This window comes from Sciurus vulgaris (genome assembly GCF_902686455.1).
Source record: "Sciurus vulgaris genome assembly, chromosome: 10".
Classification (NCBI taxonomy): domain Eukaryota; kingdom Metazoa; phylum Chordata; class Mammalia; order Rodentia; family Sciuridae; genus Sciurus; species Sciurus vulgaris.
In genome coordinates this window covers 47,481,277-47,489,228 of record NC_136470.1, presented here as the reverse complement: position 1 = coordinate 47,489,228, position 7,952 = coordinate 47,481,277, and the positions used below count along the sequence as shown (strand labels likewise).

The 7,952-nt window shown below is 35.9% G+C and overlaps 1 pseudogene across 1 annotated transcript; it reads right to left on the bottom strand.

The window, feature by feature from the left end:
* Positions 1-5,296: 5,296 nt before the first annotated feature.
* LOC306637758 (protein SDA1 homolog) lies at positions 5,297-7,340 on the bottom strand (annotated as a pseudogene). The gene is made up of 2 exons: positions 7,052-7,340; positions 5,297-6,941 (listed from the first exon to the last, which is right to left on the bottom strand). The product of its transcript is annotated as a protein SDA1 homolog (transcript).
* Positions 7,341-7,952: the final 612 nt, after the last annotated feature.

Sequence of the window (7,952 nt, the reverse complement as noted above, 5' to 3'; positions counted from 1 at the left end):
ATACTCTTTTTCACATTCTTCCTTACATTAATTTACCCAGAATTTTCTTCATGAGCTATATCTCCAGCTCCCTGGATTCCTTGTAACTGTAAAACTCTCCATCTCCAGCAGATAACTGGTACCTATTTGCAAGCAAAGCTACACAAGTAATAACATTTTAATATTATTGATATTAATCCAAATTATATAATAAGGCTCTTCTGATCCAAAAAGGATAGGAAACTATTTACTGAACAATTAGAACATTTCTCAGGGTGTACTCTTCAGGATACCCTGATCTATAAAATAAAAATAAAAATATATACATACTTATTGGTTGAACCTGGAAGTGACTCCCTTGGATTAAAAGAATTCATGTCTGAAGAACTCCAAGGGACTCAGACTATTCCTTATTCCCTTCAGAGACAAGAGAGGTAAGAGAAAATATTCTAGGAGCCATGCCTCATATCTGTCCACCAAAACTGGTCGTGCATTCAAATTTTTAAACAATTTGGAAGGAAACTATGGCTAACTATCACCATCCATCTTAGATAACATGGGAAGTGTACTTGGAACTGAAACTGACTTCCCAGATAGTTTTCCTGCTAGAACCACAGTTTTGATGAATGGCTCCAAGCTAAAGCTCCATGATATATTTCAGGAAAATAATATTAATTGGAAAAATGAAACATATCTGAGCTTTCCATACAGTAGCCCAGCATCTGAACAGAACATTTTAAAAAGGTTTGTATTCATAGAATGGCAAGTTATGGCATTGCAATTTAAACAATTGTTTAGCATAAAAATTTTAACTCATGGTGTGCTCCATAATCACAGGCTTCCTCTGATTTAGACACTTGCAATTTTCTAAGCAGATAGGTGCTTGGACAAGGATTGCCTGGACCTCAAGAGGAGGAAAACACGGAATCCCCTCCTCATCAGATTGTTGTTGACTGTGCTCTAGGAAAGTGAATATCCTCCATCACCACTAAACTTGCAAAAACTGAAATTTATGAACCAGGTGCACAAAACAAAATAAGGAAGGAGGATCCCACATTTATAAAGTTTAAGGTAGTTACGTTTGCTTTATAACATTCAAATAACATACTGGGGTACACTAAAGAAAGAAAGTTCCAATTATGGCCTCTCTAGCCTTTTAATCTGGTAGAATTAATTGTTTTAACAATTTATTCTTCCAGATCTTTGACTAGGCACATAAAACAGGAGAGAATTTTTATCATCTACACATATGCATAAATGATAAGTATATGTAAAAATTTAAAAATATTATATATATGCTGCATACATATACTTGGGTACACACACATGCATATACACACAAATGTAGTATTTTAAATACAAATGTGACCATTGGTTTAAGTTTGGTTATCCACGTAGCTTTAAAGCAATCATATCTTCCCTAGAATGTTCATATATATATATCTTTCTCATTCATATCTTCTTTTATTCTGGTAAGAATAAAATGCTTAGTGTGAGGTCTTCCCCCTTACATTGTTAGGTGTATGATGTGATATTGAGATGAATTGAGATGTACTTTCTTTGTTTCATGGATCTGAAAAATGTTATGGATGGAAAATGGAAGGTAGGATAAAATAAGGGGATTATTTTTGAAACAGAAAGGAAGCAGTCTTCCTTAATGGAGGGGTTCTGAGTGGGTTGCCACTGAGTTGCTATCTAGGGGTTCACATGGTTTCTTGGAGATGATCTTTGGAGCTATTGGCTAATGAGTTTTAGGGAGGGAGTTTCTATGTCCACCTCGGAGTGAGACACTCATTAATCATCCTCCCTCCCACACAATCAGGATGTTGGTCATGAATCTTGTACTCTTCATATGCTGTTCATGTGCTTGATCATGAACTCTCTGGCCTATCAGAGACTTCATATGTGGAACTCTTGCATTCAAGGTCTCCACTCTGTCTGCCTATCTTATGTATGGCTCCTGCTCTCAGTATTAGTAACTGTAGTTAAAACATTGTACAGAAGGTCTCTGGCACTTAATCATTATGCATGACTTTAAATTCATCCTCACTGAAGAGTAATTCCTGATTTCCTCTCCCTCCTGCCACTGGAAACCATATTCTACTCTCTGCTTCTATGAATCTGATTATTTTACTCATATGCATGGATATCATGCAATGTTTGACTTTCTGTTAGTGGCACATTTCTATTATCTTCATATCCTAAAAGTTGATCCTTGTCACATGTGGCAGGATTTCCTCTTCTTTGAAAGCTGAATAATATTTCATGATGTTTTGTGTGTGTGTGTGTGTGTGTGTGTGTGTGTGTGTAATGATATATGTGTTAAATCCTTTTTCCAACATATCTTGACAGACACATGTATTTGGTATACCTTGGCTACCATGCATAATTCTGCAATGAATGAGGGTGTGCAGATTTCTTCATCATATTGTTACCACTACCTCTGAATATACATCCAGAAACAGGATAACTGGGTCACATGATAGTTCTATTTTAATCTTTTGTCTTCCATAATGGCTGCACCAATTCACATTACCACCAACAGTGTATAGGAGTTCCTTTTTATCTCATTCTTCTCAACACATTTTGTCTTATTTCTTATTGATCATAGTCTTCCTAACAGGTATATTATTTCTCATTATGGTTTTGATTTGCATGTTCCTGAAGATTAGAGAAAATGAAAATGTTTTCATATATATTTTGGCTATTTGTATATTTTCTTTGAAAAATGTCTATTCTTTGTCTACTTACCCATTTTATGATTGATCTATTTGTGGTTTTCCTTTCTTCTCTTCATTCTAAAAACTGTTTGTTATAAAATTTTATATATTCTTTATATTCTATGAATATTCACCAGATGTTGAATATATGGTTTGTATATATTTTCTCCCAATCCAAAGCATTTTTTTTCATTATTTTCCTTTTTCAGAGCAAACATTCACCTTGACAGAGTTCCATCTTTTTATTGACTGTGTTTGTGTCATATTAAAAAACATTTGGTAATACCAACATCAAGGGATTATTCTGTATATTTTGATTTAGGAATTTAACACTTTTAGGTCTTATATTTAAGTCTTTAATCCATTTTTATTTCATATTTATATAAGATATTAAACAGGGGTGCAATTTCATTCTTTTGCATATGAATATCCAGTTTTTGGATACCATTAATTGAAGAAGACTTACAAATGTCCAGTAGTACATAACTAGATGCTCAGCATTATTATTCATAAAGAAAATATGTTTTATATGTATGTATATGTAGTACATACATACATGTAATCTATATGTGGATATGAATTATATGTAGCAGATGCAATTTAGTTTAAAGATAGTCACAATTTGGTTTAAACAAATTCAATTCAAAGATCTCAATTGACTTTTTCAAAATGTTTTATTAGTGCACTATAATCATACATAATAGTGGTGTTCATTTTTGCATTATCATACATGCAAGGAATATAATTTGCTCCATTTTAGCCCCCAGGACTTCCTCTTTTCCTCCACTTCCCACTCATCATAATTTCCTTCCTATATTTCAGTGGATTTCCTTCTATTTATTTATTTATCCATTTTTTTAAATGAGTGTTTCATAGGTATTCATAAAGGTGTAATTCTATCATTCCTCTCATTCCTCCTTTTCCCATTTCTCCTCCTTCCCCTTCAGTCCTTCTTCTGCTCCAATGTTCTACTTTCATGGGGATTTCCCTCTCACTTTTTCCCGTTGTTTTGGTGTAGCTTCCACATATGAAAGAAAACATTTGACCTTTGACTTTCTGAGTCTGGTTTGCAACTCCAGAGTTTTCCAAATTGCTCCCTAAAACCATGTCCCAAATGCTCTGAATCTGTATTGTCAGGTTAGTCAGGGCAACAACCCCACTTCTTGGTAACAATTTCTGTTAATTAGTTATGTATTAACATGACAAAAGTACCTGAAAAGAATCAGTTGAAGGAAGACATGTTCATTTTGAGATGATAGTTTCAGTGATTTGGCCCAGGTTCAGTGGGCTCCTTTGCTCTGGGCCTGAGGTTAGGGCATGATGGTAGAAGGAAGAGGTGGAGTGGCATAGCTTTACACAGAAAGCAGAGAGAGAGAGAGAGAGAGAGAGAGAGAGAGAGAGAGAGAGAGGAGAAGAGAAGGAGTAAAAGGGTTCACTGTGAAAATGAAAGCTTCCAGAGCACATCCCCAGTGACATATCTCTTCCAGTCATTGCCCCCTCTACAGTTAACACCCAGTTAGTTATTCACAGCAGTTGGATGGACTGATTAGGTTTAAACTTTCAAAATCGAATCATTCAAATTTGAATACTGGTCTATTAACAGACGTTTTATGGGACACTTCATATCCAAGCTATAACAAAGCACACACACATTAATGGAATTTGGGTTAAGAAAAGGTGACCAGAATCTGGCCATATAATAGGAATTGGAGGATTTATAATTTATAATGGTTACCAACCAGTGTAACAGATAAGTATGTTAAATATTTGACCACAACTGACTTTAATTTTCTTACCTCATACTTATTTTTTAACCTATTTGATATTAGAACCCTGTATTGAGGACAAGACAAACAATCAGTTGAAAATATGACAGGGTCCAAGGAAACTGAAGAAACCAACATGAAGATCATACAGATCAAATGATGAACCAAAGATATTTCAAGATTATTATTTATACTTAAGGCAATTTTATAAAATGAGGTCTGAAGAAAACATCCTTTACATAGCACTAAAAAATATTGAAATCCTTTGGATAGACTAAAGAGGTAAATTGTCTACCCAAAGTCTGTACAGCAGGGACCTGTTTTCAGCAAGTAAGCCTATTTATAAGTAAGAACCTCTTACTCTTGTAACTTTGTCCTGTTTTGTTTTAAGAGAATATATAACTCCCATCCTTGCAGAGTTAGTCCATAAGGCTCAGTGACCCCACAGAAACATGAACCTATCTCTGCAAGAGAGCTATGTACAATGCACTATACACACACATGTAACAACTGCCTCCCCTCACCCCACAAATTGAGAACTGGCTGTGGCTCATTTAATTTTATACCTAGAATGACACTTATTAGGTCCTCAATAATTTATTTTACATGAATGTTTAAGTGAAAATGATTTTATAATATCACCACAGTTTGCATTTTAAACATTCCCACCATTACCCATCTCCAAATTAAAACACCAAACTACTACCAAGTTTACCATGGTTGTTACAATACCGTGCTTCTGGATTTTAAGCAAATATTCTTGATTTACTAATTTTCAAAGTATTGACACAAATTTGTCATTCTCCTTGAAATGAAAAACCTGCTTAGAAGTTACTTCATCCTTTTCCTCTTTTTCAAAAGTGCATCTCATAGGGCTAGCAGTTTTTCATGGAAGGAACCCTTTTATTTTGACCGGATATTCTGGCTATACTGCATCATCATAAAGTTCTGCTTTTTCTTCTATTTATTTGTGGAACTAGAAAATGGTTTCATTTTTGGTTTTCTTGCTCACAAATTCCTTTTGATCTGTCTTTCCAGACAGCAGGTGCTAGTCTTGTCTCCTTGTCAGACTTTGACTTTTCATAAAGGTGTGGTCAAAGAGAAAGTAATTCAACCCTGGGCTGCTCATCACTGTCTACTGTAATGTATTTTCTTTTTTGGGCAGCATCAAGTTCTTTCCTCATTTGGATTTTCTGAAAGTTTTCCTGAGCTAAACCTGAACTAGTGCTGCAGGTTTGGCTTTCCACTCCTCGATGGGCATACTGTTCAGCTTCTTGAAAATTTCTTGCTCTTCATCAGAAGAGTGGTGCACGTCAACCCACTCACATTCAGCATCCTCCCCCTCAATAAGACTGGTACTTTCCCATCCATCTTCATCATTTTCAGTCTTCTCTTCTTTCTCAATTTCCAGAAACTGTGCTCCTGGAATGTAATCTTTAGCATTCAATTAGCCATATTCTTGTACTCTTGCTTCAAAAGAGGCTTCTGTAGGTTTATATAAGAATCTTCTGCAACATCTGAGGGTTCAGTGTTTGGAAGAGCTGAATCAGAGTTCTAGCAGACATCATTACATTCTTATTTTTGTGTATCTTGTATTGAGCCAGGTCTTGGAGGAGTTCTTCAGTCATGGCGAGAGGACATCAAGCTGTTAGGATATTGAGTTTTTATCTCTTTTATAGCATTGATTCCTACTGTCATGACTTCCCCAGAATTCTTGTCAGTAACAAAAGTGTTGGCCATGGTCATGAGCAATGATTGAATGATCTCTCGGAGTACGAGGTGATGAGAGGCCTGAGCAGCAAACAGAAGAATCTTTGTTACCTCTCTTTGGTGGGGCTGCAGAAACCTCTGCATGAATGGACAAAAGTTGAAGAGAAAAAGTTCATGAATTCCCCCAATCTGGAGATGAGAATCATGAGCATCCTCTTCACTTCAAACCTTTCCTTAGAGTTCTCTAGCTGTTTTAGTAGTTTTTCTGCAAAATCTTGGGGATCATGAATCAAGTGAATGACTGAAAAGTTAAACACCTCTGACTTTTTTTCTTCTTCTTTTGTTTCTTGAGAACTTTCATTGCCTTTTCCAAACTTTTCTTGTTTTTGGAGCTCTTCTTCCCTGTAGCATACTTCACTAGCAGGTCTCTTGCTGTGGGAACTTCACCTTCATATTCTGAGTCACTGTCCTGTTTCTCATCTTCATCTCTCTCAAGGAAGAATTTCAAAGCAACAACTAAGATCTTGGTGACATTAGAGAAACATGCAGTTGTGATAACATTAACAGTTTTGGCATCATTCTAGGTATTCCTTCTGTCGAGTTCTATCATCACGTCCAAAGACATCTTGGCTGTAGTTGCATTGCTATCTCTTAACGTGGTATACATAAAATTCTGCAAAACTATATGCACTGTATTGTTCTTGTGTTTTTCATTTATATTCTTGATATCAATTATAATATGTGTGTATAAAGTCTTTTGCAGAAGCTTAGCATGGCAACCAAAAGCTCAAAAAAGAACTCTAGTAAACTTGGTGGATTTATGAGATTCTTAGTTCTCAGCCAGATGAAAACTTTGCAAAATGTCATTCAAAGCTCTGGATCCGAGATCTGGTTGTAGGAGAGAATATCTTTCAGTTCTTGAAGAAAGTTACTTAGGTAGTGAAAGTTACTAGGTAGTGAAAGTTACTTAGCAGTGACCAATCTATGCCATAAACATCACCAACTCTGCCAGTTCTTTGCTGGGTTTATTTGAAAATCTCCACATTGGGTTTATAGTGATTATACTTCTGTAGAAACTCCTTGATGTAGGACAGTGGGTCCCGCTTGATCAGATTCTACAACTGTGGCAGGTTGTTGGGAACTTGTCATTGTTTTTGCTGGACATGTTGGCTGTAGAGTGGCTTCCCTGGCAGTGGCTCACACAGCAGCCATCAGTCAGTCAGTCCCATCTGGGGCCTAGACTCGTGCTGTGCTCCAAGTATCTATCCTCATATTTAATGGTATTTTTTGAATGACCACTGTCTTACCAGCTTCCCACCCTAGCATTTGTTATTGGCTTACCAACCGTAAGGGAAATAATTATCTAATGATCCATTCTCATTGGTTTCAAAATATACTGGTGTAAACATTGCTTTTGAGTTCTGTACAACAAATTCAGAATTCTAGATTCCATGGACCCAAAGGTCTGAATCAGCTTTTATACTTTAGTGAATTTACATAAAGACTGTGGAGTCTTAGCAAATTTTGTTTAGGTTAAACTAGATTTGTCTCATTGGTAAGAGAAACTACTTGAAACAGGATTATTCTTATGACTATGGTGGCCTTTGGAGAACTATTTTACTTTCAGAAGCAGCAATTGCACAGATGGAACACTGGACTAAAATGTAGGCTTTAGTTGAGCTCACACTTTTCTACATGACCATGACACAGGGTTAGGACTTCTTCCACTTTTACAAGGAATTGCTAAGCAAAATCCAGTTTAAAAATTCAGTAGTTC